We start from the raw sequence: 14,448 nt of genomic DNA, 5'->3' as shown, positions 1-14,448 counted from the left end.
GGCCTGGGATTAAGTAACTCAGGGGTGAGGGACGGAGAGCAAGAGGTCCTACTGGGGGTCCGGGCCCGGCACCGCCACGCTCTTTAGTCGAGGGCTCGCCCCCGCAGCGAGGACAGGGAAAGCTGGGCGGCAGCAGGAGGCGCCGGGAAGAGCGCGCCGGAGGGAGGTGCTGGGAAGGGCGGGCGGGGCCCGGGCCGCGGGGCGGGGGCCGCTGGCGGGGGGCGGGCCGGGGGCGGGGGCGCAGGGCGGCCCATTTCCTCCCGGGAGCCGGACCAGGCGAGACAAAGCGGCGGCCGTCGGCTTCTGGCCTCGGGAGTTCTCCTGCGCTCGCCCACTGGCCGCAGGTAATTGTCTTCGTGCGGGTGCGGGCTCCCCTGCCGGGCAGCGGGGCTCCTCGGGTGGGCGGGCCGGGCGCGGCCACCTCCGCGACCCTGCCCGGAATCGGGCTCGGGGGAGGCGGCGGTGCGGCCTCCGGCCCGCTTTCCCTGTGGGGCCCCCGGCCTGGGCCCCGGCGGGGCGGGAGGGGCCGGCTCTTCCTGGCGCTCGGGAAGTTGAGGGGCCGCGGCGACTGGAGCAGAGAGGGCGGCCGGCCCCGCGCCGCTTCCTCTCTCGAAAGTTTCTCCCGGTTCCTAAACTTTGTTCAAGTGGGCTCGGTGCGCGCGCCAGGCCCGCGCTGGGCCCCCTCGGCTGCCTTCCTTGTGGGAAAGAGTCTGCGCGTTGCTCCTGGTGCGGGTGTGTCCGGGAGTTTTTTCCATGGAAGTACTTGTGGTTTGTGGTTTCTGTGGTCGCCCCTCTCCCCCGCCACCGAAATTTCCCCGTCAGGTGGACTGGACGTCTGTTGGGCCCGCAGCCCCGCGTCCTCGGCCCGAGCGAATGTGAAAGTTTGGCCCTTTCTCTGACACAGCCTGGCTGGGAAGGGGCGCCACACCCGTGTGGACTTTCGGCGTGCACCGTGTTAACCTTCGTTGTGAAATTACTCAGACTTCTTGTGCTGGTTAATTGGGCGCACTTAACTCTGATTAGTCCTAGTTTCCACGAGTAGCGTTGGAATCTTTTTGTTGTTGTTGTTGACTTTTAAAGGAGTGTGCCTGTGCGAAGCACTTGTTGGAAAAAATATTGACTGAATGCCTAACCTTGGCTTGGCAGGAATGGCTTCCCAGTAATGCAGGCGGCACTTGGCTCAGATCCAGGACTGACACCCTCTTATGTACTCCTGCGTCTTTGTAACATTTTTTTGGTGTTTGTTTTGTACAAAACTTCGAATAATTTAAAAAGAGTAAGATATGTTAGAAGAGTAAGTTATGTTAAGTCTTTCAACTAAATTAAGGGCATTTCATGTTTATGAGGATGGAAATGATTACATCATTGTATTGTAACAGGATAGGCATTTCTATGAGAGGATATTTTGTTTAACTGATTTTTAAAGACTGTACGCATGTATGTTACTTAGGAAAGTATGAATTTATAAATCAAGTTAATTAGGATCTGTTATTTTGTTTTACAAGAGGAAGGGGTTGAGAAATTACCCATAGCCTCTGCCCAATTATTTACCCTTTTTGGCTTTTACCAAGTTAAAAATTTTTTATCCACTTTTTTAAGGGATTCTGCCCCCAAGAGCTCACAGTGTAATAAGGAAGAGAGACACACACCCCAGGTGTATGTAGTGCAAGGCTGATGGCGTTTGGTACCATAATAGTACTGATGAGAAATTTGTGCATGGGTCAGTCTTACATGCTAATAATGATAGAAACTGGTGGAGGTATGGAGAGGGGGCTAATAAGTTTTGTTTGGTTAAAACCAGAGTGCTTCCAGGAGGAGACGGCATTTGAACTGGATGAAACAGGAGTAGGGTTTGGTCAGGAGGAAGCATAAAAAGGCAAAGGAGTTTGTGGAATTGGGATATAAATCTCTCCTGGTTTTCCTTATACTTTTGGCTGTTGTTTCTCAGTCTTTTGTTGTTATTCAGTACACTCATATCCAGGATTCTATCCAACATAGCTCAGTCCTTCACACAGTTGATGTGGTATCACCCTGCTTCCATTGGTAACATCTCATTCCATATGGTAGCTTAGAGATCAGGGGTGCCTTCTCCCTCCAAGTTGAGAATCACTTCTCTGTGCAGTCTCCCTGTCATCAAACTTATGCTAAAGTGGAAGCTTCTATTTTGAGTGCAGATGTCTCACCTGATCCACATGATCAGCTGTGCACCAGAGAGCTGCTTGGGTGTCCCAGGGGCTTTTCAAACTCAAGAGGACCAAAATGAGACTTTTTCTTCTTTAGACCGAAACCAAATATAGACTGGCAGAGTTCTAGGATTTCTTTGAGAAAGTAACAGTGGTATGAGACATGACAGTCTTGGTTGTTGGGGGCAGTGGTTTGTGTGCTGATGAAGATCTGGACGGAGGGAACAGGGTCTTCTGCTTGTGTAAAGGTCTTGAGACAAGAAAGAACTCCTTGTGTTTAGAGACCTTAGGGAAGACTGACTTGTGTAGCTTGAGGGTGGGGAGAAGGCCTCACAGGAGATTGCCAGGAAACTCCAGGTCACATGTTTGGATTTTCTTCTGAGAGCTGTAAGAAGCCATTGTAGGGAGTTTCATGATCAGATTTCCTTTTTAAGAAGATCACTTAGGCTAGTGCTTGCAAGGCTTGTATTTGTGTGCCAGTGGAAGTAGGGAGTTGAGCTAGGAAGATGGTGAGAGTGAAGGTGGTGGGAAAAAGGGAGCGACATTTTGGAGAAATGAGATAGGTCCTACTTATAAATTGGTTGTAGGAGCCTAGGATTATTTGTTACTGTTGTTTGCTCAGTGATGCACCTTGCTGCCCCACACCCACCAATTTGTACTCCATCACTTTTTTTTAATGTTAATTGAATTGAATTGGTTGTACCGGGCCCTAGCGGTGGCCGGTGGCTCCTCAGTTGCGGCTTGCCAGCTCCCTAGTTGCAGCATGCGAACTCCCAGTCGCAGCATGCATGGGGGGTCCAGTTCCCCAACCAGGGACTGAACCTTCCCCCACTCCCCCTCCCGCGCTGCATTGGGCGTATGGAGCCTCAACCACCAGGGAAGTCCCCTTGATCACTTTTATGATGAGCTCTAAGTCCTGTCACAAGACTCAAGCTAGCACTTTCCTTTCTGGTAGCAAACCTCTTCCCACCAGGTGGTGTCCTCCATTGTACTATACCTTGTTATTGATATCCCTGTTTTGCCTTTCCAGCTGGAAAGTCCAGCCTTAGCCTTTGGCATGGTACCTGGCCTGGAGATTAAAGAAATAATTAGATGTACGTTGAATAAAGGAGGAAGGAGTCTTTTCTGTCTGGAGTCTGGCTTGTGGTTGGAACTGTGACAGATGAAGCAACAGTCATATTATGGAGAGCCTTGATTACCAAATTGCCGTTTGGGGCAAATTGAGAACCATCCTCATTCCATTCTTATTCCTGTCCATCCAGATCTAATCAGATGAAATCCTTTCCATCTGGTCTTCCTCTTACATAAATTCCTGTTTTCCCTTCTCTCTGCTTCTAGTTTACATTATCTTCTTATCTTTGAACTATCAAAACTACTTGTTCTATGGATAAATTGATCTGTTGTTTGCTTTGGTGCCTTTTTCATATTTTTTCCTTTTCCTCATCCGTCTGGCAAACTAGTTTGTTCTTTAAAGCCCACCTTAGACGTCAGTGCCTCTGGGTTTTCTCTTGGATCTCAGTGCTTCTTGGGTACTTTGTACATATTCTGTGGTTGCATTTTACATGTTGTTTGGTAAATATTTTTATGGATTACTTCCTCTCAGTTGGGGGTTTCTTAAAAGTTGGGTCTTAGCCTTTATTTTTAATAAAACTTAAAAAAATTAAAGTATAACATACATCTAGAAAAGTACTCAAATTATAGGAGTACCAGCTTAATGAATTGATTGAGTGACCACCACCCATATCCACCATCCAGAAGAAACAGAAAATTACCGGTACTCTAGAAATCCCTTTGCAGTCACTACCTACCCCTCCTCTCCCTTCAGTTTTTATAATCTGAGAATTTGGTACATTGTTGTTGCTCTGTAAGTGTTTGCTAAAGTTAGTTGAATTTTTTATTATCTTCCCCTCCACCATTCAGTCTTATTTCCCCACCATTCAGTCTTTTACATGTAAGCAGTACTCATTCTTCTTTTGGGAAATGCACTTCTGTCTTGTTGCTGCACTAGTCAGAATCTTAGATTGGCACTCAACACCTTCTAAGTCCTGGCCCTAACTTATTTTACAGCCTTATTTTCTGTTGTGAATTGTGGGTACATGTCTCTGCATCTGCCAGACGTTTGTTCTGGAATGCTCCATCCTTTTCTGACACAAATGCTATCCATCTGAAGGCTGATTGATATGCTTTTTCTATTGAGACATTGATCATCATTGCTGAAAGTGGTCTTTAACTTATCTGAAATCCTAAAATTTGCACCCGATTATGACATTCTCACTGTTTTTTAAAAATAAAATATACATAACAAAACTTACCATTTAAATTATCTTTATGTGTACACTTCAGTGGCATTAAGTACGTTCACATTATTGTGTAATCACTACTGCTATCTGTATCCAGAAAAATTTTTCATTGTTCTAAACTGAAACTCCATATCTATTAAACAATAACTCTCCATTTCCTGTCCCCCCAGCCCACTGGCAACTACCATTGTACTTTGTGTCTCTTTGAATTTGACTAAGTTAAGTACCTGGCTTATTTTACTTAGCTTAATGCCTTCAAGGTTCACCCATGTTGTAGCATGTGTCAAAATTTCCTTCCTTTTTAAGGTTAAGTAGTATTCCACTATCAATTCATCTATTGATGAACACTTGGGTTGCCTCCATATTTTGGCCATTGTGGATAATGCTGCTGTGAACATAGGTGTGCAAATATGTGTCTGTGTCCCTGCTTTCAGTTCTTTTGGGTATATACCTAGAAGTGGAATATCTGGGTTATTTGGTATGGTAATTCTGTGCTTAAATTTTTGAGGAACTGCCATGCTGTTTTCTGCAGTAGCTATGTTATTTTACATTCCTAACAGCAATGTGTAAAGTGTTCCATGTTTTCCACATTTTCACCAACACTTGTTATTTTCTGTTTTTTAGTTAAAAAAAATTATTTACTTTTTAATAATAGTTGTCCTAATGGATGTGAGTTGATGTTTCATTGTGGTTTTGATTTGCCTTTCTCTAATGTTTAGTGATGTTGAGCGTTTTTCATGTGATTATTGGTTATTTGTGTAAATTTTTTTGACGAAACCTGTATTCAGGTCCTTTGGCCATTTTAATTGTTTGTTTTTTTGTTTGTTTGTTTTTGTTGAGTTATAGGAGTTCTTTGTATATTCTGGCTGTTAACCACTTATTAAATATAGGACTTGCAGTATTTTCTGTCAGTTTCACCCTGTCGATATGTCCTTTGATGTAAAAAAAAGTTTTAAATTTTTATCAAGTCCAGTTTATCTGTTTTTTGTTGCTCATCTCATGCTTTTGGTATCTTCTGAGAAATCATTGCCTAATCCAGTGTCATAGAGCTTTTCCCTGTGTCCTCCCCTTCCCCTCAGGTGAACTGTGGCTACTTTGAGGGCAGGAACTGAATTTTTTATTGTAGCCACTTTACCCTGCAATAAAGTGAGCACATAGTGAGGAAAGAAAACTTATGAAAAGAATTTTTTTAAAATGTAGTTCTTAAAATGTCATAACAATAATTATATGATAGGGTGTTTCCTGCTCTTGCTAATTTGTCATTGATTATGTGTCTATTAGCTGATGATTTATGATGATAACCTGCTTTTAGGAGTTTTTAATCTTATGAGTCTCAACTGGAGAGTTTGAACCTTGTCATCTGTGTAATGAATAAGGTGACGTAAAGGATATTTATTTTAATGTGTAACGTGATAAAATGCTTATTTATTCTTTTAGTTATGGAGTGCTGGACAGGACATGTTTTTGTCCATATTAAGTTGTCTTATCAGTAAAACCAGTGCACTAGTTCAATTATTTACATAGCACTGAGTTGCTGATTTACCTTCCTAAAGACTCTTGTGAACCATAAATTTTTTTGCTACTTGCTGAGCTCCTTCAAGGCGATTACATTCTTTTGTATCTTTCAGTCTTTTGTGATACCTGACTCATATCTAATATGAGTAGATATGCTTTATATAGGATTGTGCTAGATTGATATGGGGGTGGAGGCAGCGTGGCTTTACATCCAGTTTATTTAAGTTTTTAAAAAAAATAAAACTATTGGGACTTCCCTGACAGTCCAGTGGTTAAGACTCCGAACTTCCAATGCATGGGGTGCAGGTTTGATCCTTGGTCAGGGAATAAGATCCCACATGCTGCTTGGTACAGCCAAAAGATTAAAAACAACAACAAAAAAAGTAAACTTTATTCAAAAAAGAAAAACATTTATAGCACCTAGAGATAAACACTGTTAACATTTTGGTGTACATCCTCTGATATTTTTTCTGATATGTGTATTGACTATGTATAACTTTCATAAAAACTAGATTTTACTTTATTTGCTCTTTTGTAATCTGCTGTCCATTTATCATACTTGAACATTTTCCCTATTAATAGCATTAAGATTAACCCTTATTTTATGTATTGCTAAGAGAAAATAAACACTGCCAAATAAACTAGGAAATGCCATCAATTGTAAGACACATCCAGATTTTAGAGACTTAAAGATGTAAAATATGTATGCTTTAGAATTGATGAAATATGGTTAATCGCACAGTGTTAACATAGCATATTAATGATCCGCTACTGTTCCAATATACCTTCTTTAATCAGTCCTCTGTTGGATGTTTAGTTTGCTTCCAGAGCTGCTTTAATTTGTAGCTGAATCTTTTGCCCATCCTTACTTCTTATGGGGCTTCTTAGAAGTGGAATTCCCAGGGGAAAAGATTTGGTAGTCTTAAAAGAATGTTTTTAAAAATTGGGGTTAAATATACATAACGAAATGTACCATTTTCGCTATTTTTAAGCATTAAGTGCATTTACAGTATTGTGCAACCATCATCATCATCCATTTTCATAATTTTCCATCATTGCTAACAGGAGCTCTACTCATTTAACAGTAACTCCCCATCCTGCCCTCTCCCAGCCCCTGGTAACCTCTTCTCTACTTTTTTTTTCTTTATGAATTTGCCTATTCTAGGTATCTCATATAAGTGGAATCATATATTTGTTCTTTTTTGTCTGGCTTATTTCACTTAGTCTTTGAGGTTCATCTATGTTGTAGCATGTGTCAGAATTTTCTTCCCTTCCTTTTTATCTTAAAAAAAAATGTGGTAAATACATATAAAAGTTACCAACATAACCATTTAAAAATGTATAGTTCAGTAGTATTAAGTACTTTCGTATTATGCAGTCATCACTATCTCCAGAAGTCTTTTAATCGTGTAAAATTAAAACTATACCCATTGGGCTTCCCTGGTAGTGCAGTGGTTAAGAATCCACCTACCAGAACACTCTATGACATACATCAAAGCAAGATCCTTTTTGACCCACCTCCTAGAATCATGGAAATAAAATCAAGAAGAAACAAATGGGACCTAATGAGACTTAAAAACTTTTGCACAGTGAAGGAAACCATAAACAAGACAAGAAGACAACCCTCAGAATGGGAGAAAATACTTGCCAACGAAGCAACGGACAAAGGATTAATCTCCAAAATATACAAGCAGCTCCTGCAGCTTAATACCAAAAAAGCAAATAACCCAATCCACAAATGGGCTGAAGACCTAAATAGACATTTCTCCAAAGAAGACATACAGATGGCCAATAAACACATGAAAAGATGCTCAACATCACTAATCATCAGAGAAATGCAAGTCAAAGCCACAATGAGGTATCACCTCACACCAGTCAGAATGGCCATCATCAAAACATCTAGAAACAATAAATGTTGGAGAGGGTGTGAAGAAAAGGGAACTCTCCTGCACTGTTGGTGGGAATGTAAGTTGGTACAGCCACTATGGAAAACAATTTGAAGATTCCTTAAAAAACTACAAATAGAACTACCATATGATCCAGTAATCCCACTACTGGGCATATACCCAGAGAAAACCATAATCCAAAAGGAAACATGTACCATAATGTTCATTGCAGCCCTATTTACAATAGCCAGGACATGGAAGCAACCTAAATGCCCATCAGCAGATGAATGGATAAAGAAGGTATGGCATATATATACAATGGAGTATTACTCAGCCATGAAAAGGAATGAAATGGAGCTATATGTAATGAGGTGGATAGACCTAGAGTCTGTCATACAGAGTGGAGTAAGCCAGAAAGAGAAAAACGAATACTGTATGCTAACTCATATATATGGAATCTAAAAAAAAAAAAAAAAATGATACTGATGAACCCAGTAACAGGGCAAGAATAAAGATGCAGATGCAGAGAATGGACTGGAGGACATGGGGTTGGGAGGGAGGGGGCGAAGGGGAAGCTGGGACGAAGTGAGAGAGTAGCATAGACATATATACACTACCAAATGTAAAATAGATAGCTAGTGGGAAGTTGCTGTATAACAAAGGGAGATCAACTCAATGATGGGTGATGCCTTAGAGGGCCAGGACAGGGAGGGTGGGGGGGGAGTCGCAGGTGGGAGGGGATATGGGGATATATGTATAAATACAGCTGATTCACTTTGGTGTACCTCAAAAATTGGTACAAGAGTGTAAAGCAATTATTTTGCAATAAAGAGCTTAAAAAAAAAAAAAGGAATCTGCCTGCCAGTGCAGGGAACACAGGTTTGATCGCTGGTCTGGGAAGATCCCACATGCCACAGAGCAACTAAGCATGTGAGCCACAACTACTTAGCCCACGTGCCACAACTGTTGAAACCCACGCGACTAGAGCCTGTGCTCCGCAACAAGAGGAGCCACCGCAATGAGAAGCTCATTGCAATGAAGAGTAGCCCCTGCTCTCAGCAACTACAGAAAGCCCACGCACAGCAGTGAAAACTGAATGCAGTCTAAACAAATAAACAAACAAATAAATAAACTATACTTATTAACCAAGTCCCCATTACCCCCTTACCCCAGCTCATGACAACCACCTTGCTTTCTGTCTCTTTGACTACTCCAGGTACCTCATACAAGTGGAATCTTACTGTCTTTTTGTGACTAGCTTATTTTAATTAGCATAAGGTCCTCAGGGTCCATCCATGTTGTAGCATATGTCAGAATTTCCTTTCCTTTTTAAAGGCTGAATAGTATTTTATATATATCCCAGTTTATTCATTCATTAATGAGCATTTGATTAGTTCTGTTGTGAATAGTATTGCTATGAACATGGGTGTACAAATATCTCTTCGAGACACTGCTTTCAGTTCTTTTGGATATAAACCCAGAAGTGAAATTGCTGGTTTATTTGGTACATTTATTTTTAACTTTTTTTTTTTTTTTTAAGGCTCACGGGCTTAGTTGCTCCGCGGCATGTGGAATCTTCCTGGAGCAGGGCTCGAACCTGTGTCCCCTGCATTGGCAGGCGGATTCTCAACCACTGAGCCACCTAGGAAGCCCCAATTTTTTTTTTTTAACTTTTTGAGAAACTGCCATACTGCTTTCCAAAGTGGCTGTACCATTTTGCATTCCAGCCAGCACTCCACATCCTTACCAACACTTGTTATTCTCTGTTTTTTTGTATTTTTTTGATAGTAGCCATCCTAATGAATGTGAGATGGTATCTCATTATAGTTTTGATGTGCATTCCCCAAATGATTAGTGATATTGAGTATCTTTTCATGGGTTTACTGGCAGTTTGTATTTCTCTGGAGAGATGTCTATGCAAGTGTTTTGCACATCGTTGAGTTTTGTTTTTTTTTTTTTTAGGTTGTTGAGTTTTAGTTCTCTGTATATTCTGGATCCGAATCTCTTTTCACATATGTTTTGCAATTATTTTCTTTTGTCTGGGTTGCCTTTTCACTGTTGATAATGTCCTTTGATACACAAAAGTTTTCATTTTGATGAAGTTTAATGTATCTATTTTTTTCTTTTGTTACCTGTGTCTTTGTCATATCCAAGAAATCATTACCAAATCCAGTGTCATGAAACTTTTGCCCTGCGATTTTTTTCCTAAGAGATTTATAGTTTTAACTCTTACATTTAGATGTTTGATCCATTCTGAGTTATTGTATATAATATTAGGTAAGAGAGGCCAACTTGATTGTTTTACATGTGGATATCCAGTTTTCTCAGCCCCACTTATTGAAAATACTGCCCTTTCCTCATTGAATAGTTTTGACACCCTTGTCGAAAATTATTTGACTATGAGAGGGTTTGTTTCTGGGCTCTCTATTTTGTTCCATTGATCTGTGTCTGTTTTTATGCCAGAACCACAGTATTTTGATTACAGTAGCTTTGCAGTAAGTTGATGCCAAATTTGCCCTTGAAGTGAATAATCTTGTACATTTATAGTCTATGGTTTAGTTATATGTGTGTGCTATTGTGAAAATAAAATAATATCTTGGGACTTCCCTGGTGGCGCACTGGTTACAAATCCGCCTGCCAATGCAGGGGACATGGGTTCAAGCCCTTGTCTGGGAAGATCCTACATGCCGCAGAGCAACTAAGCCTGTGTGCCACAACTACTGAGCCTGCGCTCTAGAGCCTGTGAGGCACAACTGGTGAAGCCCATGTGCTGCAACTACTGAAGCCTGGTCGCCTAGAGCCCATGCTCTGCAACAAGAGAAGCCACCACAATGAGAAGCTCCCACACCGCAACGAAGAGTAGCTCCTGCTTTCTGCAACTAGAGAAAACCCACGTGCAGCAATGAAGACACAATGCAGCCAAAAATAAATTTATTTATCTAAAAAAATTTTTTAACCGTTCTATCTCTTGATTATGGAGGTGATTACACAACTGTTTGAGTTTGTCAAAAGTCATAGAGTAGTATATTAGAGTGAATTTTACTGCATATAAAAAGTGAAAAAATAAAGAGGTAAGAATAAATTCATTCAAAAAATATGTATTTTGCTGGTTTGATCTTCTGTATAAACAGTGAAAAACGTGAAATCAATTATTCTTTCTGCTTTTCCAGCCCACATCATTTTTTCCTCTTGAGTGACTATGAAGCCACACACTTAGAAGTCTTAAAGGAAGTCTGGTTATACCTTATGTGTTGGAAGATTTAAGACTTATTAGTACTGGGCTTCCTAGGTGGCGCAGTGGTTGAGAATCCACCTGCCAATGCAGGGTACACGGGTTCTAGCCCTGCTCCAGGGAGATCCCACATGCCGTGGAGCAACTAAGCCTGTGCGCCACAACTATTGAGCCTGCGCTTTAGAGCCCTCGAGCCACAACTGTTGAGCCCATGTGCTGCAACTACTGAAGCCCATGCGCCTAGAGCCTGTGCTCCACAACAAGAGAAGCCACGGCAATGAGCCCGCGCACCACAGCAAAGAGTAGCCCCCACTCACCACAACTGAAAAGAAAGCCCGCGCACAGCAAAAAAGACCCAACACAGCCAATAAAATGAATAAATAAATTTATTAAGAGAAAAAAAGACTTATTAGAACCTTCTGTTCTCTCTTAAGAAAGAAAGTTAAACACATCAGGCATTGCAGAGAGTCTTACAGAGCAACAGTTCCTAAAATTTGCTTAGGTGCCTGTGTGCTTGCTTCCAGACCATAAGGGTGTTTGTGCAGTGTGGTGGTCGGCCCAGCCTCCCCATGTTGTGGGCCTGGGCTGAATGGGCCAAACTTTGTAGGGTGGTGAACAGTCTGGCTTGACTTGCCCTGTCTCATGCTGTTCTGCTCACTTGCAAGAGCACTATGCTAAATTTATCCATTATTGAAAGTTCAGAGTGTGCAGAAATAACCGTGCTTCAGAATAAAGCTTCAGCATTGCCCTTTCTCTGTTGGAGCCTCTAAATGTTCATTATTTTCCCCTTTAGTTTTTTTTTTTTATAACTGTTAAACTTTCTCTCTCCATAGGCAAGCATACCCCCAATGCCATTTCTAATGGAGCTTGAAATTAGTATACATTTCTGTTTACTTGTTGATGGGCTGTCATCTATCAAACCCCCTTTTGATTGGGATTTAATTTGTGTTTTTTTCAACTGGCTGCAAGTTTGGAGCAATGAATATAAGGTAAATACAGTTTGAAAGGCAACTTTGAGTGTTATTCTAAATATTTGTAACAAACATTTGATCATTGGGAACAAGTATTGTATGAGTAGTGTGATTAGATTTTTAAAATTTCTTGTCATCTGTTCAGTGTTCCCATTGTAATGAAAGAAGAGAGGGAATTGTGGAAGTTATAATTTTCATCTTTAAGAATTTTTTTTTTTAATATTCTTTTCCATTATGGTTTATCACAGGGTATTAAATACAGTTCCCTGTGCTTTACATTAGGACCTTGTTGTTTATCCATTCTAAATGTAATACTTTGCATCTACCAACCCCAAACTCCCAGTCCATCCCTCCCCCTCCTCCCCTGCCCGTTGGCAACCTCCAGTCTGTTCTCTGTGATTCTCTGTTTTGTACATAGGTTCATTTGTGCCATATTTTAGATTCCACATGTAAGTGATATCTTCTGGTACTTGTCTTTGTCTTGACTTACTTAGTATGTTACTGACTAGTTGCATCTATGTTGCTGCAAATGGCATTTTGTTCTTTTTTATGGCTGCATAGTATTCCATTGTATATATGTACCACATCTTTATTCATTCATCTGTTGATGGACATTTAGGTTGTGTCGATGTTTTGGCCATTGTGAACAGTGCTGCTATGAACATAGGGGCGCATGTATTTTTTTTTTTAAATCCTTTTTTATCTTTTTGGTGGTGCTGCATGGTATGTGGGATCTTAGTTCTCTGAGCAGGGATTGAACCTGTGTCACCTGCATGCTACCTGCATTGGTAGCTTGGAGTCTTAACTACTAGACCGCCAAGGAAGTCCCTATCTTTTTGAATTATAGTTTTGTCTGGGCATATTCCCAGGAGTGGGATGGCTGGATCATATGGTAATTATTTTTTAGTTTTCTGAGGACCCGGCATACTGTTTTCCGTAGTGACTGTACCAACTTATATTCCCACCATCATCTGTAAGAATTAAAAAAAAAGACTGAGGGCTTTACAGAAGAAAAAATTATCATTTGCATTAAATTTTCATGATGAAATAAATTAATCCAACTTAATTTTAGTGTTAGATAACTGATGTTATTCCTTAACTGCTAATTTAAAGGTTCTTGTCTGGATTACTTCATTTTGGCTGTGCCGTTTCATTATATTGATCTGTGGATTTCCCTCTTTTTCTTCTGAGATTTCATTAAATACTGTCATAAGTAAGTGTATCAGCAGTTGTATTTTGAAAATGTTTTATTACTATAGTTTATTTTATTTTGTTAGTATTAGATATTATGAATTGAAGAGTGAGTTGGAAGCCCAGTTAATTAGCAGATTACATAATCTTGTACTGGTTTATTGGGTTAGGCTGCAGACTGTTCCTGAAACTGAAAGTGCTGTCATAACTCAGAAAACGCATTCACTGTGACCCATTTCAAGTTACGTGAAGAATAGGAGCCTTTGCTAATAGTCCATTTGCTCTGTGAAGGTCATGCTTTGTTTCTAAGTAAGGATGCGTTGTTACTGTTCTTTCATGGTGTGTTGAATATTTCATTATGTTAAATATTTCAATATTAATCTAGACTCTTAATTGTGGTTTGTGAAAAATGATAGTGCACTGAATAAGAGCTGAGAGGGTAAGTTACTGTTACTGAGGAGTCAGTGTTCATGGGGGTTTTCTGTTCCTGGGGATCTCTAAATTGGCAAAGGTTTCTTAAAATCATCTGTTCTCATTTTCTTGCTTCCTTGGACCTGGGGTCATCATGTTCTCAGAAAAGCTCTGGACTGACTTTGAAGTGTATCTTTAGAAACCTGTCATTTTGCACAGAAGTGGATAAGTGAAATGTGAGCTTGATCCCTTGGGAGGAGGGGGAAACCTCAAGCAAATGGAGGATGGCAACTCTTGAGAGAAGTTTAAGCATCTTTGGGGTCATTAAGACCAATGAAAGAGGTGATGTTTTCTAGGTATCTTTATTGAGTTAGGGTCTAAGGCAGTGTTTAGTTTACTGTATCTCAATTGCAGGGGGAAGGGTTCAGTTAAATACAATGCACTTAGGCCTCTCATTTAAAGCATGTGCTGGGGGAGGTGTTAAGAATGTGTAAGTCACCATTGCTAAACTCAAGAAGTTTACAAACTAATGGCATTACCTTTAGTAATATCACTGATAGGTGAGAATTAGCAGTCTATACCTATTTTGCTAATCTATAATGGAAGAGAGATATTTCATTTCTTAGTTCTTTCCACATTGTCGGTTGGTGTTGCTAGATGAAACCTAAAAACAGTGAAGCCAATTCAGTTAATCATTTATAGAATGTTGTTAGAAAGTTACCATGCTCAAAAAAGACATGATCCCTGTACTCAAAGGAG

At 40.6% G+C, this 14,448-nt stretch overlaps 1 protein-coding gene across 2 annotated transcripts in view; it reads left to right on the top strand.

Annotated features, from left to right (window-relative positions):
• Positions 1 to 214: 214 nt before the first annotated feature.
• CTNNA1 (catenin alpha 1) overlaps positions 215 to 14,448 on the top strand; it is a 167,629-nt gene continuing 153,395 nt past the window's right edge. The window contains exons 1-2 of one of the 2 annotated variants that reach the window (XM_057734013.1): positions 286 to 344; positions 11,950 to 12,105. The gene's annotated coding sequence lies outside the window, so the exon portion shown is untranslated. Of the gene's footprint in view, positions 345 to 11,949; positions 12,106 to 14,448 lie in introns of both variants that reach the window. The other variant, XM_057734012.1, reaches the window with a different exon arrangement.

The sequence above is a fragment of the Hippopotamus amphibius genome, chromosome 1 (assembly GCF_030028045.1).
Source record: "Hippopotamus amphibius kiboko isolate mHipAmp2 chromosome 1, mHipAmp2.hap2, whole genome shotgun sequence".
Taxonomy (NCBI): Eukaryota; Metazoa; Chordata; class Mammalia; order Artiodactyla; family Hippopotamidae; genus Hippopotamus; species Hippopotamus amphibius.
Note: the sequence above shows the minus strand (reverse complement) of the source record. Positions and strands in the feature narration are given on the sequence as shown.